Source organism: Triturus cristatus, chromosome 8, assembly GCF_964204655.1.
Source record: "Triturus cristatus chromosome 8, aTriCri1.1, whole genome shotgun sequence".
Lineage (NCBI taxonomy): Eukaryota > Metazoa > Chordata > Amphibia > Caudata > Salamandridae > Triturus > Triturus cristatus.
The window spans coordinates 1,019,519,807-1,019,547,114 of NC_140591.1; positions in this window are offsets into that span (position 1 = coordinate 1,019,519,807).

The window sequence follows — 27,308 nt, forward strand, 5'->3', positions numbered from 1 at the left end:
AGATGGTCAAAAATAATAAATTTGTAATATTTAATTTTTTGACTGTAAATGACTATTGCATGTGAATTATCACTTTTGGAACTAAAATAAGTGTGTTTAGAGTCATTTTAATGCCTGAAATTGGTGAAAATAGAAGCTTCTGAGTAGGAGAAAAAGTCTGTAAAAATGTCAATTTTGGTCACATTGAGGCTTTAAAAAGTAATTATTCAACAAGAGGCACAATCCAAATGACATTTTGATTCAATTTTTCTACAGTCGAAAAAATCAATTTTCTGATGAAAAACGATGACCCGTGACCTGTCAAACTTTCTCCAGATGTTAAAAAATAATACATTTGTAATATTTAATTTTTTGACTGTAAATGACTATTGCATGTGAATTATCACTTTTGGAACTGAAATAAGTGTGTTTAGAGTCATTTTAATGCCTGAAATTGGTCAAAATAGAAGCTTCTGAGTAGGAGAAAAAGTCTGTAAAAATGTCAATTTTGGTCACATTGAGGCTTTAAAAAGTAGTTATTCAACATGAGGCTCAATCCAAATGACATTTTGATTCAATTTTTCTACAGTCGAAAAAAATCAATTTTCTGATGAAAAACTATGACCCGTGACCTGTCAAGCTTTCTACAGGTGGTCAAAAATAATAAATTTGTAATATTTAATTTTTTGACTGTAAATGACTATTGCATGTGAATTATCACTTTTGGAACAAAAATTAGTGTGTTTAGAGTCATTTTAATGCCTGAAATTGGTGAAAATAGAAGCTTCTGAGTAGGAGAAAAACTCTGTAAAAATGTCAATTTTGGTCACATTGAGGCTTTAAAAAGTAGTTATTCAACATGAGGCACAATCCAAATGACATTTTGATTCAATTTTTCTACAGTCGAAAAAATCAATTTTCTGATGAAAAACGATGACCCGTGACCTGTAAAACTTTCTCCAGATGGTCAAAAATAATAAATTTGTAATATTAAATTTTTTGACTGTAAATGACTATTGCATGTGAATTATCACTTTTGGAACAAAAATAAGTGTGTTTAGAGTCATTTTAATGCCTGAAATTGGTGAAAATAGAAGCTTCTGAGTAGGAGAAAAACTCTGTAAAAATGTCAATTTTGGTCACATTGAGGCTTTAAAAAGTAGTTATTCAACATGAGGCACAATCCAAATGACATTTTGATTCAATTTTTCTACAGTCGAAAAAATCAATTTTCTGATGAAAAACGATGACCCGTGACCTGTCAAACTTTCTCCAGATGGTCAAAAAGAATAAATTTGTAATATTAAATTTTTTGACTGTAATTGACTATTGCATGTGAATTATCACTTTTGGAACTAAAATAAGTGTGTTTAGAGTCATTTTAATGCCTGAAATTGGTGAAAATAGAAGCTTCTGAGTAGGAGAAAAACTCTGTAAAAATGTCAATTTTGGTCACATTGAGGCTTTAAAAAGTAGTTATTCAACATGAGGCACAATCCAAATGACATTTTGATTCAATTTTTCTACCGTCGAAAAAATCAATTTTCTGATGAAAAACGATGACCCGTGACCTGCAAACTTTCTACAGATGGTCAAAAATAATAAATTTGTAATATTTAATTTTTTGACTGTAAATGACTATTGCATGTGAATTATCACTTTTGGAACTAAAATAAGTGTGTTTAGAGTCATTTTAATGCCTGAAATTGGTGAAAATAGAAGCTTCTGAGTAGGAGAAAAAGTCTGTAAAAATGTCAATTTTGGTCACATTGAGGCTTTAAAAAGTGATTATTCAACAAGAGGCACAATCCAAATGACATTTTGATTCAATTTTTCTACAGTCGAAAAAATCAATTTTCTGATGAAAAACGATGACCCGTGACCTGTCAAACTTTCTACAGATGGTCAAAAATTAATAAATTTGTAATATTTAATTTTTTGACTGTAAATGACTATTGCATGTGAATTGTCACTTTTGGAAGAAAAATAAGTGTGTTTAGAGTCATTTTAATGCCTGAAATTGGTGAAAATAGAAGCTTCTGAGTAGGAGAAAAACTCTGTAAAAATGTCGATTTTGGTCATATTGAGGCTTTAAAAAGTAGTTATTCAACATGAGGCACAATCCAAATGACATTTTGATTCAATTTTTCTACAGTCAAAAAAATCAATTTTCTGATGAAAAATGATGACCCGTGACCTGTCAAACTTTCTCCAGATGGTCAAAAATAATAAATTTGTAATATTACATTTTTTGACTGTAAATGACTATTGCATGTGAATTATCACTTTTGGAACTAAAATAAGAGTGTTTAGAGTCATTTTAATGCCTGAAATTGGTCAAAATAGAAGCTTCTAAGTAGGAGAAAAAGTCTGTAAAAAATGTCAATTTTGGTCGCATTGAGGCTTTAAAAAGTAGTTATTTAACACGAGGCACAATCCAAATGACATTTTGAATTAATTTTTCTACAGTCCAAAAAATCAATTTTCTGATGAAAAATTAAGACCCGTGACCTGTCGAATTTTCTACAGATGGTCAAAAATAATAAATTTGTAATATTTAATTTTTTGACTGTAAATGACTATTGCATGTGAATTGTCACTTTTGGAATAAAAATAAGTGTGTTTAGAGTCATTTTAATGCCTGAAATTGGTGAAAATAGAGGCTTCTGAGTAGGAGAAAAAGTCTGTAAAAATGTAAATTTTGGTCACATTGAGGCTTTAAAAAGTAGTTATTCAACATGAGGCACAATCCAAATGACATTTTGAATCAATTTTTCTACAGTGAAAAAAATCAATTTTCTGATGAAAAACGATGACCCGTGACCTGTCAAACTTTCTCCAGATGGTCAAAAAGAATAAATTTGTAATATTAAATTTTTTGACTGTAATTGACTATTGCATGTGAATTATCACTTTTGGAACTAAAATAAGTGTGTTTAGAGTCATTTTAATGCCTGAAATTGGTGAAAATAGAAGCTTCTGAGTAGGAGAAAAACTCTGTAAAAATGTCAATTTTGGTCACATTGAGGCTTTAAAAAGTAGTTATTCAACATGAGGCACAATCCAAATGACATTTTGATTCAATTTTTCTACCGTCGAAAAAATCAATTTTCTGATGAAAAACGATGACCCGTGACCTGCAAACTTTCTACAGATGGTCAAAAATAATAAATTTGTAATATTTAATTTTTTGACTGTAAATGACTATTGCATGTGAATTATCACTTTTGGAACTAAAATAAGTGTGTTTAGAGTCATTTTAATGCCTGAAATTGGTGAAAATAGAAGCTTCTGAGTAGGAGAAAAAGTCTGTAAAAATGTCAATTTTGGTCACATTGAGGCTTTAAAAAGTGATTATTCAACAAGAGGCACAATCCAAATGACATTTTGATTCAATTTTTCTACAGTCGAAAAAATCAATTTTCTGATGAAAAACGATGACCCGTGACCTGTCAAACTTTCTACAGATGGTCAAAAATTATTAAATTTGTAATATTTAATTTTTTGACTGTAAATGACTATTGCATGTGAATTGTCACTTTTGGAAGAAAAATAAGTGTGTTTAGAGTCATTTTAATGCCTGAAATTGGTGAAAATAGAAGCTTCTGAGTAGGAGAAAAACTCTGTAAAAATGTCGATTTTGGTCACATTGAGGCTTTAAAAAGTAGTTATTCAACATGAGGCACAATCCAAATGACATTTTGATTCAATTTTTCTACAGTCAAAAAAATAAATTTTCTGATGAAAAACGATGACCCGTGACCTGTCGAATTTTCTCCAGATGGTCAAAAATGGTAAATTTTTAATATTGCATTTTTTGACTGTAAATGACTATTGCATGTTAATTATCACTTTTGGAACTAAAATAAGTGTGTTTATAGTCATTTTAATGCCTGAAATTGGTGAAAATAGAAGCTTCTGAGTAGGAGAAAAAGTCTGTAAAAATGTCAATTTTGGTCACATTGAGGCTTTAAAAAGTAGTTATTCAACATGAGGCACAATCCAAATGACATTTTGATTCAATTTTTCTACCGTCGAAAAAAATCTATTTTCTGATGAAAAACGATGACCCGTGACCTGCAAACTTTCTACAGATGGTCAAAAATAATAAATTGGTAATATTTAATTTTTTGACTGTAAATGACTATTGCATGTGAATTATCACTTTTGGAACTAAAATAAGTGTGTTTAGAGTCATTTTAATGCCTGAAATTGGTGAAAATAGAAGCTTCTGAGTAGGAGAAAAACTCTGTAAAAATGTCAAATTTGGTCACATTGAGGCTTTAAAAAGTAGTTATTCAACATAAGGCACAATCCAAATGACATTTTGATTCAATTTTTCTACAGTCGAAAAAATCAATTTTCTGACGAAAAACGATGACCCGTGACCTGTCAAACTTTCTCCAGATGGTCAAAAATAATAAATTTGTAATATTAAATTTTTTGACTTTAAATGACTATTGCATGTGAATTATCACTTTTGGAACAAAAATAAGTGTGTTTAGAGTTATTTTAATGCCTGAAATTGGTGAAAATAGAAGCTTCTGAGTAGGAGAAAAAGTCTGTAAAAATGTCAACTTTGGTCACATTGAGGCTTTAAAAAGTGATTATTCAACAAGAGGCACAATCCAAATGACATTTTGATTCAATTTTTCTACAGTCGAAAAAATCAATTTTCCGATGAAAAACGATGACCCGTGACCTGTCAAACTTTCTCCAGATGTTAAAAAATAATACATTTGTAATATTTAATTTTTTGACTGTAAATGACTATTGCATGTGAATTATCACTTTTGGAACTGAAATAAGTGTGTTTAGAGTCATTTTAATGCCTGAAATTGGTGAAAATAGAAGCTTCTGAGTAGGAGAAAAACTCTGTAAAAATGTCAATTTTGGTCACATTGAGGCTTTAAAAAGTAGTTATTCAACATGAGGCACAATCCAAATGACATTTTGATTCAATTTTTCTACAGTCGAAAAAAATCTATTTTCTGATGAAAAACGATTACCCGTGACCTGTCGAATTTTCTCCAGATGGTCAAAAATGGAAAATTTTTAATATTGAATTTTTTGACTGTAAATGACTATTGCATGTGAATTATCACTTTTGGAACAAAAATAAGTGTGTTTAGAGTCATTTTAATGCCTGAAATTGGTCAAAATAGAAGCTTCTGAGTAGGAGAAAAAGTCTGTAAAAATGTCAATTTTGGTCACATTGAGGCTTTAAAAAGTAGTTATTCAACATGAGGCTCAATCCAAATGACATTTTGATTCAATTTTTCTACAGTCGAAAAAAATCAATTTTCTGATGAAAAACTATGACCCGTGACCTGTCAAGCTTTCTACAGGTGGTCAAAAATAATAAATTTGTAATATTTAATTTTTTGACTGTAAATTATCACTTTTGGAACAAAAATAAGTGTGTTTAGAGTCATTTTAATGCCTGAAATTGGTGAAAATAGAAGCTTCTGAGTAGGAGAAAAACTCTGTAAAAATGTCAATTTTGGTCACATTGAGGCTTTAAAAAGTAGTTATTCAACATGAGGCACAATCCAAATGACATTTTGATTCAATTTTTCTACAGTCGAAAAAATCAATTTTCTGATGAAAAACGATGACCCGTGACCTGTCAAACTTTCTCCAGATGGTCAAAAAGAATAAATTTGTAATATTAAATTTTTTTACTGTAATTGACTATTGCATGTGAATTATCACTTTTGGAACTAAAATAAGTGTGTTTAGAGTCATTTTAATGCCTGAAATTGGTGAAAATAGAAGCTTCTGAGTAGGAGAAAAACTCTGTAAAAATGTCAATTTTGGTCACATTGAGGCTTTAAAAAGTAGTTATTCAACATGAGGCACAATCCAAATGACATTTTGATTCAATTTTTCTACCGTCGAAAAAATCAATTTTCTGATGAAAAACGATGACCCGTGACCTGCAAACTTTCTACAGATGGTCAAAAATAATAAATTTGTAATATTTAATTTTTTGACTGTAAATGACTATTGCATGTGAATTATCACTTTTGGAACTAAAATAAGTGTGTTTAGAGTCATTTTAATGCCTGAAATTGGTGAAAATAGAAGCTTCTGAGTAGGAGAAAAAGTCTGTAAAAATGTCAATTTTGGTCACATTGAGGCTTTAAAAAGTGATTATCGGGCAATAAGCACGTCCAAGTCCCAAATTTGGGGTAAAAGGCCGCTTTATTGGACAGGTAGGCAATAGAATACATATTTATATACAGCTCATACTTCAAAACATATTCCACCCTATCACCCCCCGCCCCTAAGCAATATCCCCATCGCAACTATTACCCAACCTTATTCGGCCTAATCCTCCTCCCCAAACCCCTATCTCCATCTCCTGCCTACCTCTTGCCTCCAACTACGCTCCCTTGCTTCCCTCTGTCCGAAGCTATTCCTAATGCCCCCAACCCTTCCTGCCTGTCTCGATATCCTCCAACTCTGCCACCTGTCCAAGCGACAACCGTCAAAATTAAAAAATTACATGAAAAGCTTTACATAAAAAAGAAAAAACAATAAAATACATAATGCAAGGGTGGGAGGGCGGGCTAAATTTCCTTTCCCTACCTCACCGCGGTCAGGAGCGAATGCGCCACACAGAATTTCGCGCTCCTGGGGCTCGCGCTGCTGACCGCCAGCCAATCAGTGCAGCCTCCTGTCCTTAGGGCCGTACTATGTGCCCGAAGCTGCCCGGGGGTGGACACTCTGCGAGTGCCACCCCCAGGAGCCCTCATCGGGCAATAAGCACGTCCAAGTCCCAAATTTGGGGTAAAAGGCCGCTTTATTGGACAGGTAGGCAATAGAATACATATTTATATACAGCTCATACTTCAAAACATATTCCACCCTATCACCCCCCGCCCCTAAGCAATATCCCCATCGCAACTATTACCCAACCTTATTCGGCCTAATCCTCCTCCCCAAACCCCTATCTCCATCTCCTGCCTACCTCTTGCCTCCAACTACGCTCCCTTGCTTCCCTCTGTCCGAAGCTATTCCTAATGCCCCCAACCCTTCCTGCCTGTCTCGATATCCTCCAACTCTGCCACCAGGAAAAACCCTCACTCAGGAGTTTTTCCTGTCCCCCCCCCTATTTTGCTGAAAATTCCCAATACCAACTGGACGCTTGTCATCAGTTATATTAAAAAGAGAGCACCAATGTCGCCAAACAGGTGAAAAACGTATTCAATTTCTAAACAAGTACTATCCGTAAACACAAACTCACTCTGTCGCCAAACAGGTAATAATATATCCACAAAATATATACCATGAAAACTACCACCATAATCTAATATAAAACTTGTTTGTGAGGCTGGGAGGAGGCGGAGGGTGGGGGGGGGGGGGGGAGATGGCATGAGTTTTATTAATGAAAAAACGTATAAGAACATTCTGTTTCTCCAGAACAACACATGAATGCTGTCGCTTCAACAGCATAAGTTCAACACCATGTTCGAACTTCAAGAATCTTAGAAATCATTTCTTTTGTGTTTAAAATAAAGATTTTGCTCCCAATAAAAGGGGCAAATGAACGCCATCTTGCCTAAAAACTGGTAATCTTTAGTGATATCGTCGTGGACTAACCAAAAACACTCCGTTAATAGAAACAGAAACGTTGCAGATCTCTGTTCACTTTCCTCCGTGCTCTTTCAACTGCAGTAAATCTCTCTGCCCCCCCTCCAAATTCGACATGGCATCGGTGTGGTAAAGACGAGCTGTGTTTTGGACCAAGTCTGTGAAAAAAGTTCCAAAACTGTTTTCATTTCTATCAATAACCCAAGCCCTGACAACTGTACTAGCTCGTTTTCCCCTAGGTGTAACAACAACAACCACAGGTTTGTTCCTTAAAGACAGCTCACTCATTAAAGGCAGGGACTGACCCCACTTGATGCCACTTTTTCTCCACCAGCACACTGACACCTCTTCAGAACTAAAACTTAAATTCTTCCCAAAATGCCTTTTTCCCGCTTGTTTTGCTGCCCGTTTGACGAATGAGTGTCCAATTATCCAAACTTGACGCTGTGACATTGACAAACCTGCTACCAGACCTGAAAAGAAAAGACAATTAATATTTCTTCTTTTAACTTTCAAAATCTAACTCTCTAATGTAACATAAACAACAATCTGAGGACCAGCGCCCCAGTTTTTTAAACTCACTAATGGAAAAAACCCCATCTGGCAGCTTCTGATTCTGCCCCAATGCGGAATGAGTGTGTCTCAAAATTTACCAGATTCTTCCCAATTTTCTTTAATGACTTCCTCAAAAATGACAGCAACTGTGAAGCTTTTTGCTGAGATCAACCCGGGTGCCGGAAAATAAACTTTGAAGTTGCACCTCCTATTTTAGAAAATCTAACCGTGCTTGTTTAGGACATAACGGGCCGCCTATGATTTGCCAAATAACTCTTTGACCTTTCCCTGTTTGGTCTGCTTTTTAATGTTCAAGAATAATTTCTATATTTGAATGAACCAGAGGTATGTGTTTGTTGTTACATCATCATTAATGGCAGGAACTAACAATTCAGATACCCTGAAGGCACCAAAAAGAGCCAAATCATGGATAATTTTAACAGGTGAAATTTAAACGTAGAGGAACAAATCTCGTGTAAACTGAGTGTTATCTTATACAACAATTTTAAAAATATTGGTTCTCTTTTGTATAGCCCTCTCTTTCTGATTTTTGCCCAGCCTTGCAGAATTCTCCTACCCATTTCCCCAGTCAATTGCTTGTATCCCCGAAAGAACTTCCCGCAAAATGATATTCAGCTAGCTTCCCAGCTATTGTAGTAGAAGAAATGCTAATGTGTATATTAAGCATAATGAACTCTATAATAATGTCCTCTTTGCGTTGCTGTAACCCTTCGCTATGATGAACTCTGTAAATAGTACTTAAATCTAAGAACTCCAGCCAAGCTCTTCTATATGCCAGTTTGGTACTCTTTGCTAATGAATTTGATGAGTTGATGAGCATTCATATCGCCAAATCCCATATCTCGCTGGGTGCCAAACCACGGGGGATCTCCTACTGAAAACGAGATGGGGCATCTGCGATGTTATTTTCAACTCCTGCAATATGTTTAACCTTGAATATTATGTTAAACCTTAAACAGCCAAGCATACATGTTTGCAATAACTGCAACATCTGTTTGTCCTTGGACTTCTGACCGTTTACCGAGTCAACTACAGTCTTGTTATCTACGTTAAGCAGCACTGTTTTATTAGCCAGTTTTATTCCCCACACTGTTAGAGCTACTAACAATGGAAAAAATTCCAGAAAAAACTATACTCTACTTCTCTGTAACCCACCTGGCTGGCCATTTTTCTGGGCACCATTTTCCCTCTCAAAAAAGGCCGAAACCATTGGCCCCCGAAGCGACCGAGAATAATTGCATCTGCCAAATGAAATCTTCTCCCCGTGACCAGAGTGTGATACTGTTAAATTCTGTTAAAAAACTTAGACCATACTTCAAAATCTGCTCGCATATGTGCGGTTATCCGGATTCTATGGTGTGGTAGCTTGATACCAGACATGGAAACACCCAGACGCCTGCAGAACGTTCTGCCTGCTCGTATGACCTTGCAGGCGAAATTAAGATGACCCAACAAACATTGCACTACAATTCAATTTTTCCCACCTTGCTTGCATATTCCAATAATCTAGTTATTTCAGTTATTTTCTTTTCGGGGAGTCTAGCCTGCATTCTATTTGTATCTATTTCATGCCGAGATATGTGAGACAACAGGTGGGGCCTTCTGTTTTGTCCTCCGCTAACGGCACTACCATGTCTTGTGCAAACTTTTGAAATCCTGTAACACCTTTCCACACCGTTGTGAACCAGCACTTCCCATAAATAAAAATTCATCAAGGTAGTGTGTCACTCCGGTATGCCTTGTACGAAAAGAAAAAACACCACTGCAGGAAGGAGCTGAAAGTCTCAAACAGTCTGCCTGACATTGCACAACCCATGGGAAGGGTCTTATCTACAAAATATTTTCCTTCAAAAAAGATTCCAAGCAATAAAAATCAAAGGGATGTACTGGCAGTAACCTGAAAGCTGACCTAATATCACATTTAACCAAATTAGAGTTCTCCCCTGAGTTTCTTATCATTGCCAATGCTGAATCTACTGAGGCAAATTGGACCATGGAATCTTCCCTTGCAATGAAATCATTAACTGAGGAACCTTGGGGCCATGATAGGTGTTGGGTCATCCTGAATTCCCCTTTCGTTTTCTTAGGAACCACGCCTAAAGGTGAAACAAAGAGATTGTCTAGTGGCCATGAATCGAAAGGCCCTGCCATCCTCCGTTCTTTAACTTCCATCAACAGTTTCTTCCTAACGATGTGTGGGAATCTGCTTGCGGATTTAAGATTCTGTGCGAATCTGCAACATCTGGGCCCTTGATAGCCTAATTAAAACCCTTCCCTGAAAACCCCATTCTAACATTACTGCTTCTTGTGTATCAGGTAGAATCTGAACCGCTTACATAAATTGTCCACCTTGATTGGAGTAGAAACCCTTGTTCCCAGACTGAAAACCAAAACCTCTTCCACTGCTTGTAAAACCACTTCCCCAATTTGAGTGCTCTCCGAAACATTACATAACAGCGCGTTTCCCCCCGCAATTCGAGCACTCATGCTTGTATTTAACAAGGGTTTTTTGTATAGTATCCCTTATTGAAATTCCAGCATGCGCCGGAGACAGGCGTTTTTGGCTGTTCTAAGTACCCACCCCTCCCAGGATGGGTCTGTTCTGAAAGGGCCGGTAAGAAACCGCTAAGCCACTAGTAGTGTGCATGGATGATGGAGGCCGTTGAGGGTACATCCATTGGACCCAAAGCTCATTATCTACCTCCCCCCAAGGGTTTTTGGTATTAAAACTAGTTTAGCACTAAAACTCCTCATCGTAGTGTAACCAGGCATAGCCCCCAAATTCTGTTGCTGCCTTCCGAATCGTGTCTAAATACTTAAAAATTGACACTGACCTATTAGGAAGGTTTTTGCAGCATACACTGGCGAAAACAAAAAAGGCAGACGTCCATGTATCTATATATGTTGGCACCCTAGGACTCTTTGCTAGCTCCCACACTTCTTCTTTTGCTTGCATTTCCCTATGGAGTAGTTTAAAACATTAATAAACTCCCCTTTCCATAGCTTTTCTTTCGTAGACTTATTTAAATGTGCACCCAATGGCATAGCAAATCCCATATAAGGTAAACGCCTAAAATTTAATGTACTCTGTACCTCGGCCTCTGCTTTATTAATGATATCTGTATTTACCGGAATTTTAACCTTGTTTACTGCCGTCTCAACTCCTTTAGCACCCTGACTGTCTTTATCTTGCACTGTGATCTCATTTCGTACGCAATCTGTGCCCACACCTTTATCCACCCGCAAAAGTTTGTGCATAACATGTGTATGTACCTCACCTGTTTTTATAGAAGTGAGGTCATCGGTCGACGTTCTGATCTTCGTCCCTTTGATCTGATGCCTTGAGCTGAGTCTGCCCTGGGTGACTTCACTTACTCTGTCCTGTGAAAAGTAAATTCTAGAGACGTCTTTAGTACAGCCCCCCGCCCCCTTTTCCCTGTACATTTTCGAAAAACCTTTCGATATTCCTCCATCCTTCACAATTTTACCTTCTTCAAAGGATTCTTTCTCATCATCTAAAAAGTGTGAACCTACCACCCCGCTATTTCCTGCACTACCACCCCTTTTGCTACCGCTTGGCAGTTACCCGACCCTATACTCCCATCAATTCTGTCCAGTTAGTAGCTTTTTTGTAATTTGAAAATCTCTGCGTCCAACGGTGTGGGGGATTTCGCTTGAAAATCCCCCTCCTCACTGTTTCTTATGTTGCAGGACGCTAGATGCCTGACCGGAAAATCTGTACTGCCCCTTCTTGGGCCTGGCAGTATCTCGCCCACGTTGGGCTGCAAGACACTTGAACTTGCAGCTGTCCATCCTGCTCCGTTCCATGTGAACTGTCAACCTGACTAAACTCGTCTTTAATGGCGTCTCAAACAAAAAGGGGGGGGGGGGGGTCTTGACATACATCTGTAGACATATCAAAATTATCCAAATTTCTGAGGCAATGTATGGAAAACATCCAGTTTCCTTGATGTTTTCTTTGATAACAAAATAATGTCCCCCTTTTCATTAGCAACTATAGGAGAAAAACCTTTGGCCATTCACCTGACAAGTCATTATTTTTAAGCAGGCGTTTTCAAAATACGAAAATGTCTCTTTTTCCCCTCCAAAACCTGGTGTTAAATATCAGCAATGCTTCCCATTTGCCCTGTATGGCCACTAGGTGGAGTATTTTCATTAATTAATCTTTCCTCCCAGCCTCAAACAGTATACGCAGCGCTTATTTAACTGAAGCAGCTGCCTCGTAATTCCGAATGTTATATTTAAATAGCGCTGACAAGCAGGGAGCTAAATTTCCTTTCCCTACCTCACCGCGGTCAGGAGCGAATGCGCCACACAGAATTTCGCGCTCCTGGGGCTCGCGCTGCTGACCGCCAGCCAATCAGTGCAGCCTCCTGTCCTTAGGGCCGTACTATGTGCCCGAAGCTGCCCGGGGGTGGACACTCTGCGAGTGCCACCCCCAGGAGCCCTCATTCAACAAGAGGCACAATCCAAATGACATTTTGATTCAATTTTTCTACAGTCGAAAAAATCAATTTTCTGATGAAAAACGATGACCCGTGACCTGTCAAACTTTCTACAGATGGTCAAAAATTAATAAATTTGTAATATTTAATTTTTTGACTGTAAATGACTATTGCATGTGAATTGTCACTTTTGGAAGAAAAATAAGTGTGTTTAGAGTCATTTTAATGCCTGAAATTGGTGAAAATAGAAGCTTCTGAGTAGGAGAAAAACTCTGTAAAAATGTCGATTTTGGTCATATTGAGGCTTTAAAAAGTAGTTATTCAACATGAGGCACAATCCAAATGACATTTTGATTCAATTTTTCTACAGTCAAAAAAATCAATTTTCTGATGAAAAATGATGACCCGTGACCTGTCAAACTTTCTCCAGATGGTCAAAAATAATAAATTTGTAATATTACATTTTTTGACTGTAAATGACTATTGCATGTGAATTATCACTTTTGGAACTAAAATAAGAGTGTTTAGAGTCATTTTAATGCCTGAAATTGGTCAAAATAGAAGCTTCTAAGTAGGAGAAAAAGTCTGTAAAAAATGTCAATTTTGGTCGCATTGAGGCTTTAAAAAGTAGTTATTTAACACGAGGCACAATCCAAATGACATTTTGAATTAATTTTTCTACAGTCCAAAAAATCAATTTTCTGATGAAAAATTAAGACCCGTGACCTGTCGAATTTTCTACAGATGGTCAAAAATAATAAATTTGTAATATTTAATTTTTTGACTGTAAATGACTATTGCATGTGAATTGTCACTTTTGGAATAAAAATAAGTGTGTTTAGAGTCATTTTAATGCCTGAAATTGGTGAAAATAGAGGCTTCTGAGTAGGAGAAAAAGTCTGTAAAAATGTCAATTTTGGTCACATTGAGGCTTTAAAAAGTAGTTATTCAACATGAGGCACAATCCTAATGACATTTTGAATCAATTTTTCTACAGTGAAAAAAATCAATTTTCTGATGAAAAACGATGACCCGTGACCTGTCAAACTTTCTCCAGATGGTCAAAAAGAATAAATTTGTAATATTAAATTTTTTGACTGTAATTGACTATTGCATGTGAATTATCACTTTTGGAACTAAAATAAGTGTGTTTAGAGTCATTTTAATGCCTGAAATTGGTGAAAATAGAAGCTTCTGAGTAGGAGAAAAACTCTGTAAAAATGTCAATTTTGGTCACATTGAGGCTTTAAAAAGTAGTTATTCAACATGAGGCACAATCCAAATGACATTTTGATTCAATTTTTCTACCGTCGAAAAAATCAATTTTCTGATGAAAAACGATGACCCGTGACCTGCAAACTTTCTACAGATGGTCAAAAACTAATAAATTTGTAATATTTAATTTTTTGACTGTAAATGACTATTGCATGTGAATTATCACTTTTGGAACTAAAATAAGTGTGTTTAGAGTCATTTTAATGCCTGAAATTGGTGAAAATAGAAGCTTCTGAGTAGGAGAAAAAGTCTGTAAAAATGTCAATTTTGGTCACATTGAGGCTTTAAAAAGTGATTATTCAACAAGAGGCACAATCCAAATGACATTTTGATTCAATTTTTCTACAGTCGAAAAAATCAATTTTCTGATGAAAAACGATGACCCGTGACCTGTCAAACTTTCTACAGATGGTCAAAAATTAATAAATTTGTAATATTTAATTTTTTGACTGTAAATGACTATTGCATGTGAATTGTCACTTTTGGAAGAAAAATAAGTGTGTTTAGAGTCATTTTAATGCCTGAAATTGGTGAAAATAGAAGCTTCTGAGTAGGAGAAAAACTCTGTAAAAATGTCGATTTTGGTCACATTGAGGCTTTAAAAAGTAGTTATTCAACATGAGGCACAATCCAAATGACATTTTGATTCAATTTTTCTACAGTCAAAAAAATCAATTTTCTGATGAAAAACGATGACCCGTGACCTGTCGAATTTTCTCCAGATGGTCAAAAATGGTAAATTTTTAATATTGCATTTTTTGACTGTAAATGACTATTGCATGTTAATTATCACTTTTGGAACTAAAATAAGTGTGTTTATAGTCATTTTAATGCCTGAAATTGGTGAAAATAGAAGCTTCTGAGTAGGAGAAAAAGTCTGTAAAAATGTCAATTTTGGTCACATTGAGGCTTTAAAAAGTAGTTATTCAACATGAGGCACAATCCAAATGACATTTTGATTCAATTTTTCTACCGTCGAAAAAAATCTATTTTCTGATGAAAAACGATGACCCGTGACCTGCAAACTTTCTACAGATGGTCAAAAATAATAAATTGGTAATATTTAATTTTTTGACTGTAAATGACTATTGCATGTGAATTATCACTTTTGGAACTAAAATAAGTGTGTTTAGAGTCATTTTAATGCCTGAAATTGGTGAAAATAGAAGCTTCTGAGTAGGAGAAAAACTCTGTAAAAATGTCAAATTTGGTCACATTGAGGCTTTAAAAAGTAGTTATTCAACATAAGGCACAATCCAAATGACATTTTGATTCAATTTTTCTACAGTCGAAAAAATCAATTTTCTGACGAAAAACGATGACCCGTGACCTGTCAAACTTTCTCCAGATGGTCAAAAATAATAAATTTGTAATATTAAATTTTTTGACTTTAAATGACTATTGCATGTGAATTATCACTTTTGGAACAAAAATAAGTGTGTTTAGAGTTATTTTAATGCCTGAAATTGGTGAAAATAGAAGCTTCTGAGTAGGAGAAAAAGTCTGTAAAAATGTCAACTTTGGTCACATTGAGGCTTTAAAAAGTGATTATTCAACAAGAGGCACAATCCAAATGACATTTTGATTCAATTTTTCTACAGTCGAAAAAATCAATTTTCCGATGAAAAACGATGACCCGTGACCTGTCAAACTTTCTCCAGATGTTAAAAAATAATACATTTGTAATATTTAATTTTTTGACTGTAAATGACTATTGCATGTGAATTATCACTTTTGGAACTGAAATAAGTGTGTTTAGAGTCATTTTAATGCCTGAAATTGGTGAAAATAGAAGCTTCTGAGTAGGAGAAAAACTCTGTAAAAATGTCAATTTTGGTCACATTGAGGCTTTAAAAAGTAGTTATTCAACATGAGGCACAATCCAAATGACATTTTGATTCAATTTTTCTACAGTCGAAAAAAATCTATTTTCTGATGAAAAACGATTACCCGTGACCTGTCGAATTTTCTCCAGATGGTCAAAAATGGTAAATTTTTAATATTGAATTTTTTGACTGTAAATGACTATTGCATGTGAATTATCACTTTTGGAACAAACATAAGTGTGTTTAGAGTCATTTTAATGCCTGAAATTGGTCAAAATAGAAGCTTCTGAGTAGGAGAAAAAGTCTGTAAAAATGTCAATTTTGGTCACATTGAGGCTTTAAAAAGTAGTTATTCAACATGAGGCTCAATCCAAATGACATTTTGATTCAATTTTTCTACAGTCGAAAAAAATCAATTTTCTGATGAAAAACTATGACCCGTGACCTGTCAAGCTTTCTACAGGTGGTCAAAAATAATAAATTTGTAATATTTAATTTTTTGACTGTAAATGACTATTGCATGTGAATTATCACTTTTGGAACAAAAATAAGTGTGTTTAGAGTCATTTTAATGCCTGAAATTGGTGAAAATAGAAGCTTCTGAGTAGGAGAAAAACTCTGTAAAAATGTCAATTTTGGTCACATTGAGGCTTTAAAAAGTAGTTATTCAACATGAGGCACAATCCAAATGACATTTTGATTCAATTTTTCTACAGTCGAAAAAATCAATTTTCTGATGAAAAACGATGACCCGTGACCTGTCAAACTTTCTCCAGATGGTCAAAAATAATAAATTTGTAATATTAAATTTTTTGACTGTAAATGACTATTGCATGTGAATTATCACTTTTGGAACAAAAATAAGTGTGTTTAGAGTCATTTTAATGCCTGAAATTGGTGAAAATAGAAGCTTCTGAGTAGGAGAAAAACTCTGTAAAAATGTCAATTTTGGTCACATTGAGGCTTTAAAAAGTAGTTATTCAACATGAGGCACAATCCAAATGACATTTTGATTCAATTTTTCTACAGTCGAAAAAATCAATTTTCTGATGAAAAACGATGACCCGTGACCTGTCAAACTTTCTCCAGATGGTCAAAAAGAATAAATTTGTAATATTAAATTTTTTGACTGTAATTGACTATTGCATGTGAATTATCACTTTTGGAACTAAAATAAGTGTGTTTAGAGTCATTTTAATGCCTGAAATTGGTGAAAATAGAAGCTTCTGAGTAGGAGAAAAACTCTGTAAAAATGTCAATTTTGGTCACATTGAGGCTTTAAAAAGTAGTTATTCAACATGAGGCACAATCCAAATGACATTTTGATTCAATTTTTCTACCGTCGAAAAAATCAATTTTCTGATGAAAAACGATGACCCGTGACCTGCAAACTTTCTACAGATGGTCAAAAATAATAAATTTGTAATATTTAATTTTTTGACTGTAAATGACTATTGCATGTGAATTATCACTTTTGGAACTAAAATAAGTGTGTTTAGAGTCATTTTAATGCCTGAAATTGGTGAAAATAGAAGCTTCTGAGTAGGAGAAAAAGTCTGTAAAAATGTCAATTTTGGTCACATTGAGGCTTTAAAAAGTGATTATTCAACAAGAGGCACAATCCAAATGACATTTTGATTCAATTTTTCTACAGTCGAAAAAATCAATTTTCTGATGAAAAATGATGACCCGTGACCTGTCAAACTTTCTACAGATGGTCAAAAATTAATAAATTTGTAATATTTAATTTTTTGACTGTAAATGACTATTGCATGTGAATTGTCACTTTTGGAAGAAAAATAAGTGTGTTTAGAGTCATTTTAATGCCTGAAATTGTTGAAAATAGAAGCTTCTGAGTAGGAGAAAAACTCTGTAAAAATGTCGATTTTGGTCATATTGAGGCTTTAAAAAGTAGTTATTCAACATGAGGCACAATCCAAATGACATTTTGATTCAATTTTTCTACAGTCAAAAAAATCAATTTTCTGATGAAAAATGATGACCCGTGACCTGTCAAACTTTCTCCAGATGGTCAAAAATAATAAATTTGTAATATTACATTTTTTGACTGTAAATGACTATTGCATGTGAATTATCACTTTTGGAACTAAAATAAGAGTGTTTAGAGTCATTTTAATGCCTGAAATTGGTCAAAATAGAAGCTTCTAAGTAGGAGAAAAAGTCTGTAAAAAATGTCAATTTTGGTCGCATTGAGGCTTTAAACAGTAGTTATTTAACACGAGGCACAATCCAAATGACATTTTGAATTAATTTTTCTACAGTCCAAAAAATCAATTTTCTGATGAAAAATTAAGACCCGTGACCTGTCGAATTTTCTACAGATGGTCAAAAATAATAAATTTGTAATATTTAATTTTTTGACTGTAAATGACTATTGCATGTGAATTGTCACTTTTGGAATAAAAATAAGTGTGTTTAGAGTCATTTTAATGCCTGAAATTGGTGAAAATAGAGGCTTCTGAGTAGGAGAAAAAGTCTGTAAAAATGTCAATTTTGGTCACATTGAGGCTTTAAAAAGTAGTTATTCAACATGAGGCACAATCCAAATGACATTTTGAATCAATTTTTCTACAGTGAAAAAAATCAATTTTCTGATGAAAAACGATGACCCGTGACCTGTCAAACTTTCTCCAGATGGTCAAAAAGAATAAACTTGTAATATTAAATTTTTTGACTGTAATTGACTATTGCATGTGAATTATCACTTTTGGAACTAAAATAAGTGTGTTTAGAGTCATTTTAATGCCTGAAATTGGTGAAAATAGAAGCTTCTGAGTAGGAGAAAAACTCTGTAAAAATGTCAATTTTGGTCACATTGAGGCTTTAAAAAGTAGTTATTCAACATGAGGCACAATCCAAATGACATTTTGATTCAATTTTTCTACCGTCGAAAAAATCAATTTTCTGATGAAAAACAATGACCCGTGACCTGCAAACTTTCTACAGATGGTCAAAAATAATAAATTTGTAATATTTAATTTTTTGACTGTATATGACTATTGCATGTGAATTGTCACTTTTGGAAGAAAAATAAGTGTGTTTAGAGTCATTTTAATGCCTGAAATTGGTGAAAATAGAAGCTTCTGAGTAGGAGAAAAAGTCTGTAAAAATGTCAATTTTGGTCACATTGAGGCTTTAAAAAGTGATTATTCAACAAGAGGCACAATCCAAATGACATTTTGATTCTATTTTTCTACAGTCGAAAAAATCAATTTTCTGATGAAAAACGATGACCCGTGACCTGTCAAACTTTCTACAGATGGTCAAAAATTAATAAATTTGTAATATTTAATTTTTTGACTGTAAATGACTATTGCATGTGAATTGTCACTTTTGGAAGAAAAATAAGTGTGTTTAGAGTCATTTTAATGCCTGAAATTGGTGAAAATAGAAGCTTCTGAGTAGGAGAAAAACTCTGTAAAAATGTCGATTTTGGTCACATTGAGGCTTTAAAAAGTAGTTATTCAACATGAGGCACAATCCAAATGACATTTTGATTCAATTTTTCTACAGTCAAAAAAATCAATTTTCTGATGAAAAACGATGACCCGTGACCTGTCGAATTTTCTCCAGATGGTCAAAAATGGTAAATTTTTAATATTGCATTTTTTGACTGTAAATGACTATTGCATGTTAATTATCACTTTTGGAACTAAAATAAGTGTGTTTATAGTCATTTTAATGCCTGAAATTGGTGAAAATAGAAGCTTCTGAGTAGGAGAAAAAGTCTGTAAAAATGTCAATTTTGGTCACATTGAGGCTTTAAAAAGTAGTTATTCAACATGAGGCACAATCCAAATGACATTTTGATTCAATTTTTCTACCGTCGAAAAAAATCTATTTTCTGATGAAAAACGATGACCCGTGACCTGCAAACTTTCTACAGATGGTCAAAAATAATAAATTGGTAATATTTAATTTTTTGACTGTAAATGACTATTGCATGTGAATTATCACTTTTGGAACTAAAATAAGTGTGTTTAGAGTCATTTTAATGCCTGAAATTGGTGAAAATAGAAGCTTCTGAGTAGGAGAAAAACTCTGTAAAAATGTCAAATTTGGTCACATTGAGGCTTTAAAAAGTAGTTATTCAACATAAGGCACAATCCAAATGACATTTTGATTCAATTTTTCTACAGTCGAAAAAATCAATTTTCTGACGAAAAACGATGACCCGTGACCTGTCAAACTTTCTCCAGATGGTCAAAAATAATAAATTTGTAATATTAAATTTTTTGACTTTAAATGACTATTGCATGTGAATTATCACTTTTGGAACAAAAATAAGTGTGTTTAGAGTTATTTTAATGCCTGAAATTGGTGAAAATAGAAGCTTCTGAGTAGGAGAAAAAGTCTGTAAAAATGTCAACTTTGGTCACATTGAGGCTTTAAAAAGTGATTATTCAACAAGAGGCACAATCCAAATGACATTTTGATTCAATTTTTCTACAGTCGAAAAAATCAATTTTCTGATGAAAAACGATGACCCGTGACCTGTCAAACTTTCTACAGATGGTCAAAAATTAATAAATTTGTAATATTTAATTTTTTGACTGTAAATGACTATTGCATGTGAATTGTCACTTTTGGAAGAAAAATAAGTGTGTTTAGAGTCATTTTAATGCCTGAAATTGGTGAAAATAGAAGCTTCTGAGTAGGAGAAAAACTCTGTAAAAATGTCGATTTTGGTCACATTGAGGCTTTAAAAAGTAGTTATTCAACATGAGGCACAATCCAAATGACATTTTGATTCAATTTTTCTACAGTCAAAAAAATCAATTTTCTGATGAAAAACGATGACCCGTGACCTGTCGAATTTTCTCCAGATGGTCAAAAATGGTAAATTTTTAATATTGCATTTTTTGACTGTAAATGACTATTGCATGTTAATTATCACTTTTGGAACTAAAATAAGTGTGTTTATAGTCATTTTAATGCCTGAAATTGGTGAAAATAGAAGCTTCTGAGTAGGAGAAAAAGTCTGTAAAAATGTCAATTTTGGTCACATTGAGGCTTTAAAAAGTAGTTATTCAACATGAGGCACAATCCAAATGACATTTTGATTCAATTTTTCTACCGTCGAAAAAAATCTATTTTCTGATGAAAAACGATGACCCGTGACCTGCAAACTTTCTACAGATGGTCAAAAATAATAAATTGGTAATATTTAATTTTTTGACTGTAAATGACTATTGCATGTGAATTATCACTTTTGGAACTAAAATAAGTGTGTTTAGAGTCATTTTAATGCCTGAAATTGGTGAAAATAGAAGCTTCTGAGTAGGAGAAATAGTCTGTAAAAATGTCAATTTTGGTCACATTGAGGCTTTAAAAAGTGATTATTCAACAGGAGGCACAATCCAAATGACATTTTGATTCAATTTTTCTACAGTCGAAAAAATCAATTTTCTGATGAAAAACGATGACCCGTGACCTGTCAAACTTTCTACAGATGGTCAAAAATGGTAAATTTTTAATATTGAATTTTTTGACTGTAAATGACTATTGCATGTGAATTATCACTTTTGGAACAAAAATAAGTGTGTTTAGAGTCATTTTAATGCCTGAAATTGGTCAAACTAGAAGCTTCTGAGTAGGAGAAAAAGTCTGTAAAAATGTAAATTTTGCTCACATTGAGGCTTTAAAAAGTAGTTATTCAACATGAGGCTCAATCCAAATGACATTTTGATTCACTTTTTCTACAGTCGAAAAAATCAATTTTCTGATGAAAAACTATGACCCGTGACCTGTCGAATTTTCTCCAGATGGTCAAAAATGGTAAATTTTTAATATTGAATTTTTTGACTGTAAATGACTATTGCATGTGAATTATCACTTTTGGAACAAAAATAAGTGTGTTTAGAGTCATTTTAATGCCTGACATTGGTGAAAATAGAAGCTTCTGAGTAGGAGAAAAACTCTGTAAAAATGTCAATTTTGGTCACATTGAGGCTTTAAAAAGTAGTTATTCAACATGAGGCACAATCCAAATGACATTTTGATTCAATTTTTCTACAGTGGAAAAAATCAATTTTCTGATGAAAAACGATGACCCGTGAATTGTCAAACTTTCTCCAGATGTTAAAAAAAAAAAATTTGTAATATTTAATTTTTTGACTGTAAATGACTATTGCATGTGAATTATCACTTTTGGAACGAAAATAAGTGTGTTTAGAGTCATTTTAATGCCTGACATTGGTGAAAATAGAAGCTTCTGAGTAGGAGAAAAACTCTGTAAAAATGTCAATTTTGGTCACATTGAGGCTTTAAAAAGTAGTTATTCAACATGAGGCACAATCCAAATGACATTTTGATTCAATTTTTCTAAAGTCGAAAAAAATCTATTTTCTGATGAAAAACGATTACCCGTGACCTGTCGAATTTTCTGCAGATGGTCAAAAATGGTAAATTTTTAATATTGAATTTTTTGACTGTAAATGACTATTGCATGTGAATTATCACTTTTGGAACAAAAATAAGTGTGTTTAGAGTCATTTTAATGCCTGAAATTGGTCAAAATAGAAGCTTCTGAGTAGGAGAAAAAGTCTGTAAAAATGTCAATTTTGGTCACATTGAGGCTTTAAAAAGTAGTTATTCAACATGAGGCACAATCCAAATGACATTTTGATTCAATTTTTCTACAGTCGAAAAAATCAATTTTCTGATGAAAAACGATGACCCGTGACCTGTCAAACTTTCTCCAGATGGTCAAAAATAATAAATTTGTAATATTAAATTTTTTGACTGTAAATGACTATTGCATGTGAATTATCACTTTTGGAACAAAAATAAGTGTGTTTAGAGTCATTTTAATGCCTGAAATTGGTGAAAATAGAAGCTTCTGAGTAGGAGAAAAACTCTGTAAAAATGTCAATTTTGGTCACATTGAGGCTTTAAAAAGTAGTTATTCAACATGAGGCACAATCCAAATGACATTTTGATTCAATTTTTCTACCGTCGAAAAAATCAATTTTCTGATGAAAAACGATGACCCGTGACCTGCAAACTTTCTACAGATGGTCAAAAATAATAAATTTGTAATATTTAATTTTTTGACTGTAAATGACTATTGCATGTGAATTATCACTTTTGGAACTAAAATAAGTGTGTTTAGAGTCATTTTAATGCCTGAAATTGGTGAAAATAGAAGCTTCTGAGTAGGAGAAAAAGTCTGTAAAAATGTCAATTTTGGTCACATTGAGGCTTTAAAAAGTAGTTATTCAACATGAGGCACAATCCAAATGACATTTTGATTCAATTTTTCTACCGTCGAAAAAATCAATTTTCTGATGAAAAACGATGACCCGTGACCTGCAAACTTTCTACAGATAGTCAAAAATAATAAATTTGTAATATTAAATTTTTTGACTGTAAATGACTATTGCATGTGAATTATCACTTTTGGAACTAAAATAAGTGTGTTTAGAGTCATTTTAATGCCTGAAATTGGTGAAAATAGAAGCTTCTGAGTAGGAGAAAAAGTCTGTAAAAATGTCAATTTTGGTCACATTGAGGCTTTAAAAAGTAATTATTCAACAAGAGGCACAATCCAAATGACATTTTGATTCAATTTTTCTACAGTCGAAAAAATCAATTTTCTGATGAAAAACGATGACCCGTGACCTGTCAAACTTTCTCCAGATGTTAAAAAATAATAAATTTGTAATATTTAATTTTTTGACTGTAAATGACTATTGCATGTGAATTATCACTTTTGGAACTGAAATAAGTGTGTTTAGAGTCATTTTAATGCCTGAAATTGGTGAAAATAGAAGCTTCTGAGTAGGAGAAAAACTCTGTAAAAATGTCAATTTTGGTCACATTGAGGCTTTAAAAAGTAGTTATTCAACATGAGGCACAATCCAAATGACATTTTGATTCAATTTTTCTACAGTCGAAAAAAATCTATTTTCTGATGAAAAACGATTACCCGTGACCTGTCGAATTTTCTCCAGATGGTCAAAAATGGTAAATTTTTAATATTGAATTTTTTGACTGTAAATGACTATTGCATGTGAATTATCACTTTTGGAACAAAAATAAGTGTGTTTAGAGTCATTTTAATGCCTGAAATTGGTCAAAATAGAAGCTTCTGAGTAGGAGAAAAAGTCTGTAAAAATGTCAATTTTGGTCACATTGAGGCTTTAAAAAGTAGTTATTCAACATGAGGCTCAATCCAAATGACATTTTGATTCAATTTTTCTACAGTCGAAAAAAATCAATTTTCTGATGAAAAACTATGACCCGTGACCTGTCAAGCTTTCTACAGGTGGTCAAAAATAATAAATTTGTAATATTTAATTTTTTGACTGTAAATGACTATTGCATGTGAATTATCACTTTTGGAACAAAAATAAGTGTGTTTAGAGTCATTTTAATGCCTGAAATTGGTGAAAATAGAAGCTTCTGAGTAGGAGAAAAACTCTGTAAAAATGTCAATTTTGGTCACATTGAGGCTTTAAAAAGTAGTTATTCAACATGAGGCACAATCCAAATGACATTTTGATTCAATTTTTCTACAGTCGAAAAAATCAATTTTCTGATGAAAAACGATGACCCGTGACCTGTCAAACTTTCTCCAGATGGTCAAAAATAATAAATTTGTAATATTAAATTTTTTGACTGTAAATGACTACTGCATGTGAATTATCACTTTTGGAACAAAAATAAGTGTGTTTAGAGTCATTTTAATGCCTGAAATTGGTGAAAATAGAAGCTTCTGAGTAGGAGAAAAAGTCTGTAAAAATGTCAATTTTGGTCACATTGAGGCTTTAAAAAGTAGTTATTCAACATGAGGCACAATCCAAATGACATTTTGATTCAATTTTTCTACAGTCCAAAAAATCAATTTTCTGATGAAAAATTAAGACCCGTGACCTGTCGAATTTTCTACAGATGGTCAAAAATAATAAATTTGTAATATTTAATTTTTTGACTGTAAATGACTATTGCATGTGAATTGTCACTTTTGGAATAAAAATAAGTGTGTTTAGAGTCATTTTAATGCCTGAAATTGGTGAAAATAGAGGCTTCTGAGTAGGAGAAAAAGTCTGTAAAAAATGTCAATTTTGGTCGCATTGAGGCTTTAAAAAGTAGTTATTTAACACGAGGCACAATCCAAATGACATTTTGAATTAATTTTTCTACAGTCCAAAAAATCAATTTTCTGATGAAAAATTAAGACCCGTGACCTGTCGAATTTTCTACAGATGGTCAAAAATAATAAATTTGTAATATTTAATTTTTTGACTGTAAATGACTATTGCATGTGAATTGTCACTTTTGGAATAAAAATAAGTGTGTTTAGAGTCATTTTAATGCCTGAAATTGGTGAAAATAGAGGCTTCTGAGTAGGAGAAAAAGTCTGTAAAAATGTCAATTTTGGTCACATTGAGGCTTTAAAAAGTAGTTATTCAACATGATGCACAATCCAAATGACATTTTGAATCAATTTTTCTACAGTGAAAAAAATCAATTTTCTGATGAAAAACGATGACCCGTGACCTGTCAAACTTTCTCCAGATGGTCAAAAAGAATAAATTTGTAATATTAAATTTTTTGACTGTAATTGACTATTGCATGTGAATTATCACTTTTGGAACTAAAATAATTGTGTTTAGAGTCATTTTAATGCCTGAAATTGGTGAAAATAGAAGCTTCTGAGTAGGAGAAAAACTCTGTAAAAATGTCAATTTTGGTCACATTGAGGCTTTAAAAAGTAGTTATTCAACATGAGGCACAATCCAAATGACATTTTGATTCAATTTTTCTACCGTCGAAAAAATCAATTTTCTGATGAAAAACGATGACCCGTGACCTGCAAACTTTCTACAGATGGTCAAAAATAATAAATTTGTAATATTTAATTTTTTGACTGTAAATGACTATTGCATGTGAATTATCACTTTTGGAACTAAAATAAGTGTGTTTAGAGTCATTTTAATGCCTGAAATTGGTGAAAATAGAAGCTTCTGAGTAGGAGAAAAAGTCTGTAAAAATGTCAATTTTGGTCACATTGAGGCTTTAAAAAGTGATTATTCAACAAGAGGCACAATCCAAATGACATTTTGATTCAATTTTTCTACAGTCGAAAAAATCAATTTTCTGATGAAAAACGATGACCCGTGACCTGTCAAACTTTCTACAGATGGTCAAAAATTAATAAATTTGTAATATTTAATTTTTTGACTGTAAATGACTATTGCATGTGAATTGTCACTTTTGGAAGAAAAATAAGTGTGTTTAGAGTCATTTTAATGCCTGAAATTGGTGAAAATAGAAGCTTCTGAGTAGGAGAAAAACTCTGTAAAAATGTCAATTTTGGTCACATTGAGGCTTTAAAAAGTAGTTATTCAACATGAGGCACAATCCAAATGACATTTTGATTCAATTTTTCTACCGTCGAAAAAAATCTATTTTCTGATGAAAAACGATGACCCGTGACCTGCAAACTTTCTACAGATGGTCAAAAATAATAAATTGGTAATATTTAATTTTTTGACTGTAAATGACTATTGCATGTGAATTATCACTTTTGGAACTAAAATAAGTGTGTTTAGAGTCATTTTAATGCCTGAAATTGGTGAAAATAGAAGCTTCTGAGTAAGAGAAATAGTCTGTAAAAATGTCAATTTTGGTCACATTGAGGCTTTAAAAAGTGATTATTCAACAAGAGGCACAATCCAAATGACATTTTGATTCAATTTTTCTACAGTCGAAAAAATCAATTTTCTGATGAAAAACGATGACCCGTGACCTGTCAAACTTTCTACGGATGGTCAAAAATGGTAAATTTTTAATATTGAATTTTTTGACTGTAAATGACTATTGCATGTGAATTATCACTTTTGGAACAAAAATAAGTGTGTTTAGAGTCATTTTAATGCCTGACATTGGTGAAAATAGAAGCTTCTGAGTAGGAGAAAAACTCTGTAAAAATGTCAATTTTGGTCACATTGAGGCATTAAAAAGTAGTTATTCAACATGAGGCACAATCCAAATGACATTTTGATTCAATTTTTCTACAGTCGAAAAAATCAATTTTCTGATGAAAAACGATGACCCGTGAATTGTCAAACTTTCTCCAGATGTTAAAAAAAAAAAAATTTGTAATATTTAATTTTTTGACTGTAAATGACTATTGCATGTGAATTATCACTTTTGGAACGAAAATAAGTGTGTTTAGAGTCATTTTAATGCCTGACATTGGTGAAAATAGAAGCTTCTGAGTAGGAGAAAAACTCTGTAAAAATGTCAATTTTGGTCACATTGAGGCTTTAAAAAGTAGTTATTCAACATGAGGCACAATCCAAATGACATTTTGATTCAATTTTTCTAAAGTCGAAAAAAATCTATTTTCTGATGAAAAACGATTACCCGTGACCTGTCGAATTTTCTCCAGATGGTCAAAAATGGTAAATTTTTAATATTGAATTTTTTGACTGTAAATGACTATTGCATGTGAATTATCACTTTTGGAACAAAAATAAGTGTGTTTAGAGTCATTTTAATGCCTGAAATTGGTCAAAATAGAAGCTTCTGAGTAGGAGAAAAAGTCTGTAAAAAT